We start from the raw sequence: 13,670 nt of genomic DNA on the forward strand, positions 1-13,670 counted from the left end.
TTCAGAAGCTTAGGGACATCACTGACCTCTGTGATTCTCAGTTTCTTCATCATTAAAGTAGGGGGAGAGTCTACCTCTCAGGGAAATTGCTATTATGAAAGTGACTGGCTCATAAGAGGTGCTCTCCAAATATTTTCTTTCTTCTTCCCTAAGGCTTCAAGGGTTTCTCTTTCAAATCCAGTGCCACTCACCTCCTCAACTGTGATTCTGATTTTATCATGTTATTTAGGTTCCTACTTCTCAGGGTTTCCTTAAGTTTCCTAAGTCCTCCCTGATTTTGTAGTCAGGTATTGGCAGTCACAAAAAGATTAAAACAAACAAACAAACAAATACCTAGACAGACCACCCGTGTACCAAAGGTGCCATAAACATTGAGACCATTCTATAAAAACTGTAATACACAGAAAACAAATGATTAAGAACAAATATATGCAAAACCCTTAACCACGGCTCAAAAGCTATCAGAAGGCAGCATGATGTGATGTAGGGATACGATTTCTGTCCAGCACTTGGAGTAGCAAAGGAACAAAGTTTCCCGTGAGAAATGGAAGTCTCAGATCTGTGCCCCATGCAGGCTAGCAGGCTGCAGGCTAGCAGGCTAGCAGGAATAGCAGGCTAGCAGGAATAGGTCATGCATGCTAGCAGGAATAGGTCATAACGGGCACTTGATAACAGGAATCCTGGAACTTAAAATCTTATAGGGTATGCTGCAGAAGCAAGTAAAACCAACCAGAAAGACGTCTCCACAATCGAGACCTGAGAGGACTCAAAAGAGAGAAAACAGCTTTCTCAATCAGAAACCACAACCCCACCATGAGTGAGAGTCAGCATACAAGACATGCAGAAGGGCCGCCGCCCAAGAACGCGAGATGCTGGACAATAGAAAGTGCTAAGGACCAAGAGCATAAACATAAGGAAAGGTTAAAAAGTTACTGAGAAAAGGACAGGCTGGGCTGGGCATGGTGGCTCACACCTGTAATCCCAGCACTTTGGGAGGCTGAGGAGAGCAGATTACCTGAGGTCAGGAGTTCAAGACCAGCTTGACCAACATGGTGAAACCCCATCTCTAGTAATAATACAAAAAAATTAGCTGGGCCTGGTGGCACATGCCTATAATACCAGCTACTTGGGAGGCTAAAGCAGGAGAATCGCTTGAACCCAGGAGGCAGAGGTTGCAGTGAGTCGAGATTGTGCCACTGCACTCCAGCCTGCTCAAGAAGAACAAAATTCCATCTCAAAAACAAAAACAAAAAAGGACAGGCTAACTTGCTAAATAGTCAAATGTAACTTCCAGAAATACAATCTAAGAGCCAATAAAATGAGAAATCCAAAAGATAGATTAAATACCCCATCAGACACAGCAGAAAAATGAAAGACAGAGCTGAGATTACCAAGAGATGCAAAAATGTGAAAGAGTACATACTGAACATGGAGGATATGAAGGTTAAAAGTACACTGAACATTAGCTCTACAGGGAAAAACTGGAGGAAAAAAGTGAGAGACAATGTTTGAACAGGTAACAGCTAAAAAATTCCCAGAATTCATGGGAGACAGAAATCCAGACTGAAGTAGAAAAATGAATCCCAAGTAGGATAAATATGAATAAATTACAAGAAGATACATGACAGTGAAACTGTAGAATTTTAAAGAGAAAAAGAATTGTGAAAGCCACTAGAAAAAACAGAAGATGAGCAATAATTAGACTGACATAGTCTCCCCATAACACAGCCCAGGCCATGATGAAGAAATTCTCCAAGGGCTGCAGGTCAAATAATGATCCACTTAGAACTTGTTACCCACTAACTGTCATCCAAGGAGGTAAAATAAAAACATTTCTCATTAAGAGATACAGACTACCTTCTCTGAATCTCCACATAACAATCTAATAGATAATATATTTTAGAAAAAGGAATTTTAAGCCCAAAGAAGCTGCACGGATAAAGAAAGAAAACCTAAAGATTGGCAATAAGAAACTGGTAAACAGGTAAAGAAGGCGATTCTCAAATATAATAATCCTGGAGGATACAAAATAAGTGGAGGTCAAATATCAGACCAGGACATCAAGAAAGGGGGAGTGGGGATGGGGAATAACTGAGGTAGGAGTCTAGTAAGTCCTTGTACTGCTCAGTAAGGAAGAGAGGAAGATTAATGAACATTTGGGGCAAGGTGGCTCATGCCTGCAATCCCAGCATTTTGGGACGCCAAAGTGGGGGGATTATTTGAGGTCAGGAGTCTGAGACCAGCCTGGCCAACATGGTGAAACCCTGTCTCTACTAAAAATACAAAAAAATTAGCCGGGCGTGGTGGTGCATGCCTGTAATCCCAGCTACTCCAGAGGCAGGGGCAGGAGAATCCCTTGCACTCAGGAGAGAGATGCTGCAGTGAGCCGAGATGGTGCCACTGCATTCCAGCCTGGGCAACAGAGTGAGACCCTGTCTCAAAAAACAAACAAACAAAAAATTGGACAGGAATTACTTATGTTAAGCATGAGGAGAAGAAAAGAATCAGGGAAGTCTAATCAAGAAAACGTGATCAAGCAGACTAAAGGCAAGGGAAAAAAACAGAAATGAACAAATTAAGGCCACTGCCCTGGAACAAAAGACCACATCTGTCAACTGCTCCTGCAACTAGGTGTGGCCAGTGTTGCCGTAACCAAGCTGACAGGCCTAGAAAGAGCCTCTTTTCTGCCCATCTGCCTGACATCTTCCCTTAAGGTGACTTATGAATGGAAGTCACACACCTCAAGGGCAGAACACCAGGATGGTAACCTGGGTCCCTGATCATCTGTGGCACTAGCTACCTTGCTCCACACTTGTGAGGGCAAATACACTTCTACTTTGCCTAAGCCATCTAAGTTTGGGTTTCCTATTATATGAAGCTGTACCCACTACTAATTAGTTACAACTTCAACCAGAATGATCTCTAACAATGCTACCTTTAGGTATTTTGAAGAAATCAGTTTGTTTTTTATAAAGAGAGGTAAAATAATTTGACACTGATATGGTACTTATTTCCCACACGTAATATATATTCCTGGGAGCGGGACTTCACAATGAAACAGTATACAACCAAGTAAGCAAACCTTTTAAAGACCACAACAAAAAGCAACCCTGTACGGGGTCAAGTGTAGAACCACAAATACTGAATGAGACTTGGGTAAAATTTTGAGGGATAGCAATATACACAGATTCAAAAAGTTATGCATCCAAGTATTCAGACAGAAGTGAAAATGACAGACTTTAAACATAAATTTTTCAATGCTTCTAATGATGAATATGGTATCCAAGATGCCTAGGAAGAATTAGAATAAAACTGCTGCATGGGGTAAAGGAAAGAGCAGTATTTTTGAATATATTATTTGCACAGTGACATTTTAAATATATATGTGCAATTAAATTAATAATCAAATAACATTATTTTTGGCCATTTCTTATACATCCCTTTAAGTTTACATATCAAATTGGCCAAGAAACTGTTTTAAATGTTATTGGGAAAATTGTGAATCACCTCATATTTCAGCAGATATTAGTGTTTACTATACAAGTAAGTTAGTAATCAAAATAAATGTAAACAGATTAAACTCCTCAGTTAAAAAATGGTACTAGGATTAAAATCCAATTATGTACAAAAGAACTACACACAATGACACAGTAAAACTGAAAACAGTCCTATTAATCACAGAATAACTAAATGATAGCTGGTGTAACTACACTGCTATCAGATAAATGGACTTTAAGGTAAAACATAATTTTTGTTAGAGATAAGGGACATTCAAAAAGATGTAAAAATGCTGAGCCCACATACATTTCATACCTTCAAACTAAACAATTTAAAAACAAAACAGAGAAAGAGAATGAATCCATATGGTGGGTAATACTGATCTTTATACTGTCTCTTTCTTTCTCATTCATTTACAGACCAGACAGAAAATGGCTAAGACTGTCAACTATTTGAATAATAACTAAAGTGCTTGATGTAATGGACACAAGACACTTTGAATAAAAGGAATATATAATATAAATTTTTGTGATAAAGCTGTGGAACATTTGCAAAATTTACAATAAAGTAAGACATACAGCAAGTCTCAACAAGAGCAGCAGAATCATTCTGAAAAGCTGTCATCCAGAACATGTTTTTTAATCACATAGCAATAAATTATAAATTACTGAGAAGACAAAAACTCAAGGAAAACATTATGCTTTAGTCAAAGAAAAAAAAAAGAAAATTAAAAAATATTTAGGTCTGAATAACACACATTAGAAGTATAGCCTACAGGCTGGGTGCAGTGACTCATGCCTGTAATACCAGCACTTTGGGAGGCTAAGGCAGGTGGATCATCTGAGGTCAAGAGATTGAGACCATCCTGGCCAACACGGTGAAACCCTGTCTCTATTAAAAAATAATAATAATAAATTAGCTAGGTGTGGTGGCACACACCTGTAGTTCCAGCTACTGGGGAGGCTGAGGCAGGAGAATGGCTTGAACCCGGGAGGCAAAGGTTGCAGTGAGCTGAGATTGCGCCACTGCACTCCAGCCTGACAACAAGGCAAGACTCCATCCTGCCTCCCCCCGCCCAAAAAAAGTATAGCCTACAGCTGGAGTAGTACTTAGAAGGGAATTTATAGGCTTAAACACAGAAAAGTTCATTATCCCTCATACTCAATTTTGAAAGTTTGCAGCAAGTTCATTCAGTAGCAAAATCTGTCCTAAACATATATGAAACTCATTAATGCTTTTATTTATTCAATGGAATGAAACTATTCTGGGGATGCTGCCCTAGACTGCATGAGAGTGGTTCTGTAATAAGGAATACGTACTTTATTATCTTTCAAAACCTTTTTTTAAGCCTGAATCCTGAATTACACTCAGGGTGTTTTGTAAAGAGAATGTCAATCAATACTAGAAAAGATTAGAAATGTAAATTAAGTGTTCAACTAAGTTAGAAAAAGAACAGAGTACACCTAAGAGATATATTAATGGAAGTTAAATAACAAGTAAGAATTTCAGAAAATACAACATAATAAAAGTCATGCAATGATCTTAGATGCAGAAATGACATTTGATGAAGTTCAACATCTATTTATAAAACTCTTAGAAACGTAGATCGGGGGAAATGGTCTCAAATTGATAAAACTATAATACCTAAAACCTACAGATATTAACTGGGAAACAAGAGAGCCATTACTTTTATGAATATGAACAAAACAAGGATGCTTGGTACCTTTTTACTATTCAGCATATTACTAAAGGCCATACCAGTAAAACTGTAAGTCCAAAAATGTGAATAAACAAGTGTGCGCACACACACACACATCTGAGAAGAGTCACACTGTTATCGGCAGGTGATATGATCACCTTACATAAAAAACTCAACGAAATCAACAAACCACTGGAATTAGTAGTAAATAAGGGTAACAAAATACAAAGTATTTACAGTATCAAGAAAAATATAAAGATAGTAATAAATGATAAGATATATGATGGTCAGCTGAAGGGATGGCTCAACATTTTAAAGATATTACATTTTGCCAAAATAAACTACAAACTCAATGCAATCACAAATAAAATTCTACCAGGATTTCTAATGGAGCTCTATAAACCTCAATAATTATGCAGAAGGATACAAGTTCAGGAATGGCTAACTGAATTTAGAAACAGGGAGGTGCTTTACCAGAAGAAAGCAAATATTACAGACCCCTGTTAACAACAGGTTTGGTACTGGAGCGGGTAGGCAGAGACCAATGAAAGAATCTAGAATTCACGAGAACTGTGTACATATGAATACCTGGAAAATGACAGCAGTTACACCACAAACCACTAGGTTTCACACAAATTTTTCTCTATGGATAATGTTGAACAGCCAGGTATAAAGTGAATTCCAGACATATTAAAAATCTAAAAGGTATTTTAGAAAAGATAACAAAATGTGGAAGAATGTCTTTGGGACCTCAGGGTAGGAAATGATTTCTTAACCAAGTCTCCAAGAATACAAACCGTAAGGCCAAGATGGATGCATCTGACCAAGTCAAAATTAAGAAGTTTGGTTCAACGAAAGATACCAAAGATAAAGTTAACAGATGGGTGATAGAGAAGAGGTTTATTGTATTTCACTGAATCTAAGATGTCATCAATTGTATTTTATTCATCACTAAAGAAGAGAAACAGTGTCAGTTAATGCTTAATGAAAAGGTCTATTATACATTCTTAGACCCAGATTTTTGTTACACTACGTTTGTACTTATGAAAAGGAAAATATAAGTCAAGACATTCCTAAAACCTCTTTAACTGAGTTCTGTCCCTCTCCTCTAAGTCACTGATACCACAAGTTTTCATACCATGTTCTTCTTGCTCTTGGCAGTATCTTGGCATTTCTTACCAGCATGCTCCACTATCATTTCTGAGATTATCTGACATGTTAACTGTCACCCATTCTCAAGTTCTGATGCTGCAACTTTCCTATTGAACTAACCTCATAGTTTTATCGTCCTTCCAATTAAATCACGTTTCTAGAAAGTAAGCTGGTACTACCCAAAGGCAACAGGAAGTCTGACAAAGAGATCTTCAAAGCCTTTTGTCATCCATCCTCTGCCTCTGCTCTGCAGGTCTGGCCATTTCTCTGGCCATCAGTTGCCTCATTGACCAGCAGGGCATACACTTCAACTGGAGTGCTGACAGTAAGCTCGCCACCATCAAGTTCACTGGTACATAAGCAATGACAACCATGTCACAAACTACCTTCCTGGCTGACAATGACTCATCAGTGACTCTCAGCAGCTTTAAGATTCATCCCCACTTCAGAGATTTTAAACTAGGGAAAAACAGTTTGTGTCTTAGAATCAATGTAACAGAGTACTAACTCAAAAATTGACTAAGGAGTAAAATCTACAAGGTATACAGAACCTTTGCTAATCAAAACACTGGGAAGCCAGTAAAAAAACAGGTAAAAGATATGAAGAGGCATTCAAAGAAGCAGAAAACTCCAGTAGCTAAAAAGTAGATGAAGTGATGCTCAAAGGTTCAAACAGTAAGAGAAATCCAAAGCAAACAGTATTGCTAAACAGAAATGTAGGGAAAACTTGAATTCCTATATACTATCTTAGGGGACCATAGATGACACAGAAAAGTCCTACAGGAAAATTAGGCAGGCATATATCAGTATCCTATTCCTGGTTCTATACCCCCAGAGAAATTCAAGGGAATATTAGGTTCATGAGGGACTATTAATCAGAGCATTCTTTGCAGCAGTGGGAAATGGGGGCGGTTTAGGTGTCTATCATGAGGAAAATGGAGAAGTAAAATTTGGTGGCTGTATATAACAAGAATATGTAGCAGTCAAAAGAAATGAACAAGAAATACATGCAGCAACTCTACCCGTCTTTACTGACCCTGCTTTGATATTTCTTCCTACCACTTAACATCAGCTGACATTAAAAAACACCTCAACCCTTGATCTCTTCTGAAAGCACACTCAGAAAGCAAACGCAAAATGCCTACAAAGCTTCAAGGTCTAAACCTACCCAGACCAGAACAAGGGGAAAGGTGACAAAATGTTGGAAACTGGAAAGCAAATGGACAAGTTGTATTCGGTAAGTCAAAGAGATCAAAGAGAAAGGCAAGCCTAGGCCAGCTGTGAAAAGCCAAGCAGCAACACCTGAAACATGCTCCCAAACTGGGGCACCAGCTTCCATTAAACACTGGAAAATGGGAAAGGCCGACAACAGGAGGACTGGCTGGGTGCCTAGACAACAGGCAGTCACTCCCCTCCTCCACTCTGAAGAAGTGCTCTCTGGAGAGGCTGTGTATAAACTGGAAGTCCTAAGAATGAATGAAGGCAGGGGTGCCATTCTGAAGACAAAAATTAAGTGTGAGTTACATAATGAATGGTAAGACCCTGGGCCTCTTGCCTTCAACTCAGCTCCCAAATGGTGGAGAGTAGCTTTTTACCTGCAAAGTAACAGACTAGAGGACTTTTCTCCTGGGAAACACAAAGCCAAGAGAATAAAAACTATAAATACTAAGTTTGGGGGTCCCCTCAAATAAACGAACAGGTCCCTGTCTGATTATCCTAGTGCAAGCTAGTGATTACAGGTGTGAGCCACCGCACCTGGCCACAGCCAGTTTTGTTTCATTTATATTCCCACTTCTTATGTATACATTCCTTCTTCCTCTGAATTATTTTGAAGTAAAACCTATACATCATATCATTTTTAATTACTTTATATGTATCCATAGAAGACAAATAATTTTTTAAAATAAACATATTCACAATGCCATTAAATACCAAAAAATTAATACATTCTGAAAATAGCTGCAAATCCATGCAAATCCAGAGTTCACATTTTCTTGACTTTCTCATAAGTGATTTTTCTAGTTTATCTACTTCAATCAGATACCTGTTTGCTCATATTTACATTCCTTCTTCTAAATTATTTTGAAGTAAAACATATACATCATATCATGTTTTAATTACCTTATATATATATCTGTAGACGACAAGGCATTTTTAAAAATAAGTATATTCACAATGCCATTAAATACCAAAAATTTAATACATTCTGAAAATAGCCACAAATCCAGAGTTCACATTTTCTTGACTTTCTCATAAGTGATTTTTTCTAGGTTATCTATTTCAATCAGATACCTGTTTGCTCATATTTACATTCCTAACTGAACAATGTCTAAACTTAAATTGACATAAAACACAGACGATCTTATGACCAAATGCTTAGTGCAAGAAAAAACTTCAAACTGCAGGAAGAGTCCCTCCAAACACAGAAAGTACCAGTATTTTAAGAGATAGGTTAACTAAAATGTGGCAATGTAGGGAGCAGAGCAGGAAGAACCTTTAAGTCCGAAACTTTCAACAAGTCAATTTCATAGTCAGTTTCCCTGGTCCTTCCACAACAACTTCTAGCATCTGTTTTCTCTACAATGGAGGTAACAATAGTAACTATTTCAGAGCAGGAAAAGGCTTAGAGCAGTGCTACAAGAGGGTCGCGGCTATATAAAGTATAGCTATTTGTGTATTTTAACCTACAAACCTGCAACTTTTTGGTTTTTTTTGGTCAATAATAGATTTCTTTTGGAAAAGAAGCAGCTTCCTGTCTGGAGACATCTGCAGTTCCACTTAGTGAACATTGGTGTCTGCTAACCTTTGCCTCTATTTCTCTCAATAATATACCGTCAAGCTGTTCCTTGATTTAGCAATTTTATATGCTTTTTCTTTATTTTTTTTTCTTTTCCCTTTTCCTGAGACACAGTCCCGCTCTGTTGCCAAGTCTGCACTGCAGCAGCGCCATCATGGCTCACTGCCACCTCCACCCCCCGCTCAAGCAATCGTCCTACATCAGCCTTCGGAGTAGCTGGGACTATCCGCGGGGCCCACCAGGCCCAGCTAATCTTTGTGGTTTTTGTTTTGTTTTAACGTTAAGAGACCGGGTATCTGGCCAGGTGCACTGACTCAAACGCCTGCAATCCCAGCACCTGGGAGGCCGAGGCCGGCAGATCACCCGAGGTGAAGAGCTGGAGACCAGCCTGACCAACATGGAGAAACCTCTCTACCAAAAAAATAAAAAATAAATAAACTAACCGGGCATAGTGGCTCACGCTCACAATCCCAGCCACTCGGGAGGCTGAGGCAGGAGAATCACCCAAACCCGGGAGGTGGAGGCTGCGGGGAGCAGAGACCTCGCCACTGCACTCCAGTCTGGGAAACAAGAGCGAAACTCCCTCTCAAAAAAAAAAAAAAAAAGAGACCTGGTTTCACCATGTTGCCCAGGCTGGCCTGGAACTCCTAGGCTCAAGCGATCAGCCACGCTCGGCCGTCCAAAGTCCTGAGATCACAACCGTGAGCCGCCACGCCAGGCCGATCGATCTATTCCTTTCTGATTAATAAATTGGGCCTGGCGCGGTCACTCACGCCTGCAATCCCAGCACCCTGTGGCTCACTCCTGCAATCCCAGCACCCTGGGAGGCCCAGGCAGGCGGATAAACTGAGGTCGGGAGTTTGAGACCAGCCTGACAAAAAGAAATCTCGTCTGTACCAAAAAAAAAAAAAATACAAAAATAGAAAAATTAGCCGGATATGGTGGTATGGTGGTTCACGTCTGCAATCCCAGCCCCTCGGGAGGTTGAGGCAGGAGAACAACCCAAACCCAGAGGCAGAGGCCGCGGGGAGCCGAGACCTCGCCACTGCACTCCAGCCTGGGCAACAAGAGTGAAACTCCTCCTCAAGAAAAAAAAAGAAAACAAGGGGCCGGGTTTCACCATGTTGCCCGGGCGGGTCTGAAACTTCCAGGCTCAAGCGATATGCGGCACTCTGCTGTCCCAAGTCCTGTGATTAACAGTGTGAACCACCTGGCGAGGTAGATCACGCCTGTAATCCCAGCACTTTGACAGGCGAGGCAGGCATAACCTGAGATCCGGAATTTGAGACCAGCCTGACCAACATGGGGAAACCCCCTCTGTACCAAAAAAAAAAAAAATTACAAAATGAGCCGTGCATGGTGGCTCACGCCTGCAATCCCAGCTACTCAGGAGGCTGAGGCAGGAGAATCACCCAAACCCAGAGGCGGAGGTCGCGGGGATCCGAGACCGCGCCACTGCACTCCTGCCCGGCAACAAGAGCGAATCTCCGCCTCAAAAAAAAAAAAAAAAAAAGTGACCGTGTTCCACCATGTTGCCCAGCTGGTCTGGAACTCCGCTCAAGCCATCCACCGCGCTCAGCCGTCCAAAGTCCTGGGATCACAAGCGTGAGCCACCACGCCAGGCCGATGTATTCCTTTCTGATTAATAAATTGGGTCAGGGCGGTGGCTCACGCCTGCAACCCCAGCACCCCAGGAGGCCGAGCAGGGCAGATAACCTGAGGTCGGGAGTTTGAGACCAGCGTAACCAACACGGAGAAATCTTGTCTGTACCAATAATAATAATAATGATGATGATAATAATAATAATAATAATACAAAATGAGCCGGGCATGGTTGCTCCTGCCTGCAATCCCACCCACTCAGGAGGCTGAGGCAGGAAAACCACCCAAACCTGGAGGTGGAGGCCGTGGAGAGCCGAGACCGCGCCATTGCACTCCAGCAGGGCAACAAGAGCAAAACTCCTCCTGAAAAAAAATAAAAAGAGACCTGGTTTCACTATGTTGCCCAGGCCCGTCTGGAACTCCTAGGCCCCGCGCTCGGCCGTCGGGAGTCCTGGGATCACAAGCATGAGCCACCATGCCAGGCCGATCTATTCCTTTCTGATTAGTAAATTGGGCCGGGCAGGTGATCTATCCTGGAGAATGTTCTCTGTGAGCTTGAGAATATTGTGTATGCTGTTGCTATTGGATGGAATGTTCTGTATATGTGTGTTAGGTCCATTTGATCTAATGCGTTGTTCAAGTCTCATGTTTTCTTATTAATTTTCTGTCTGAATTATCAGTCCATTGTTGAAAGTGATATATTCAAGTCCCTTACTATTACTGTATGGTAATGTCTCTCTCTCTCTCAAGAGCATTTCATATTTGTTTCATATTTTAAGTGCTCCAACGTTGAGTATATGTGTAATTGCTATTGTTATATGCTCTCCATAAACTGACTCTTTTATCATCATATAATGTTCTTATGTGTCTCCTATTTCAGTTTTTGAGTTTTTCTCTTTGTTTTCATTTGCATGGAATATCTTTTTCCATCCCTTCATTTTCAGTCTGTGTGTGTCCTAAAATACAAGGTGAGGCTCTTACGGGCAGCGAATAGTTGGGGCTTGTTTCTTTATCTTTTCAGTTACTCTCTTTTTTGTAGGATTTAATGCATTTATATTCAAGGTAATTATTGATAGGCAAGGGCTTACTACTACCATTTTGTTAATTGTTTTCTGGTTGTTTTGTAGATACTTTGTTTCTTTCTGTCTCTTACGCTGTCTTCCATTGTATATTGATTTTTTTAAAGAAGTGGTATGCTTTGACCTTTCCAATTTTTTTGTCCAATAATTTTTGCTTTGTGTTTCTCATAAGGTTTATATATAACATATACATATATTAATAACAGCCTATTTCAAGCAGATAACAACTTAACTTGCATACAACTCCACATTTTTGCTCCTCCCACACACATTTTATGTTATTGAGGTCAGAATTTACATCATTTTGTAATGTGTGTTCCTTGACAATTTATTTCAGCTATATTTTTAATAGTTTTGTCTTTTAATTCTTGTACCAGGGATGAAATTACATGTGAGCATTACAGTACTCGAGTATTCCGTATATGACTCTGCTTTACTTAGACCACTGAGCTTTGTACTTTCATATGTATCATGATTAATTTGTGGCTTTTTGTTTCAGCTTAAAGAAGTCCTTTTAGCAATTCTTACAAGACTGGTGTAATGATTATGACATCCCTTTGCTTTCATTTGTCTGGGAACGTTTATATTTCTTCCTCATTCCTAAAAGACCAGTTTTCTGATTAAAGTATTTTTGGTTAGAAGCTTGTGTTTCTTTAGCACTTTGAATATGTCATCCCACTCTTTCCTGGCCTGCAGTGTTTCTCCTGAGAAATCTGCTGATGGTGACACTTCTTTGTATGTGATGGGTTTCTTATCTCTTGCTGCTCCAGAATTTTTGGTCTTTGATTTTTGGTAGTTTATTATGTGTCTTGATGAACTCCTCTTTCAGTTGTATTTGAGTGGAGACTTCTGTGCTTCCTACACCTGGATGTTGGCATCTATTCACAGAATATGGAAGTTTTTTTAGCTCTTATTTTTAAAATATGCTCCATGGCCCTTGTTCTCTTTCTTCATCTTCTACAACTTCTGTTGTGTAAGTTTGGTTTCTTCACAGGGTCCCATAATTCCTGTATGATTTCATTATATTTTTACATTATTTTGTCTTTTAGCTCCTTTTGGATAACTGTAAATGTTGTTTTCCAGATCACTGCTTTTTTTTCTGCTGCTTAATCACATCTTCTGTTGAACCTTTCTATTTAATTTTTCAGTTCAATCATTGTATTATTCATCTCTAGGATTTCTGTTTTTTAAAATTGTTTCTATTTTGTTGTAAAACTCACTTTGTGACATGTTTTCCAAATTTTACTTGATTTTTTTATCCATATATTCTTACAGTTTACTGAACTTTTTTAGGATGAATATTTGGAATTGCCAGTCATTACAGAGATGTCCATTTCTTTAGGGCCCATTATTGGAGCTTTATTAGTTTCCTTTGGAGTGTAATGATTCCCTAATTCTTCATAATCCTTGTGTGCTTGCATTGTTATCTGTGCATCTGAGGAGACAGCCTCCTCTTCTGGCCTTTTTAAGTGTTATTTGGCAGGAACAGACCTTCACTATTTAGACTAGCCCGTGACTCTGGAATGGCTAGTTGGTGACAATCCCAGGCAGGCAGATCTTGTTATGTGTTCTCTAATTCATGGGGTCACTGACTTTGCTCTGATGTCAGGTGGGGCCGCTGGCTGAGTTCTGCCATCCATCAGAATCACTGGTAGGATTCTGCCATCAGGAAGAGCTGCTGGCTGGGTACTACTTTCCCTTCTATTCAGGCTAGGAAGCCGATGTATTTCCTGGCCAGGAAATTCTACTGTATGGGATCCGCAGTTGAGCAGGGCTACCGGCTGTGCTCTGAGGTTAGTCAGTCACTGCTTGGGACAGGCAGGACCAGAGGCTGTGCTCCTTG

Source organism: Pongo pygmaeus, chromosome 8, assembly GCF_028885625.2.
Source record: "Pongo pygmaeus isolate AG05252 chromosome 8, NHGRI_mPonPyg2-v2.0_pri, whole genome shotgun sequence".
Taxonomy (NCBI): Eukaryota; Metazoa; Chordata; class Mammalia; order Primates; family Hominidae; genus Pongo; species Pongo pygmaeus.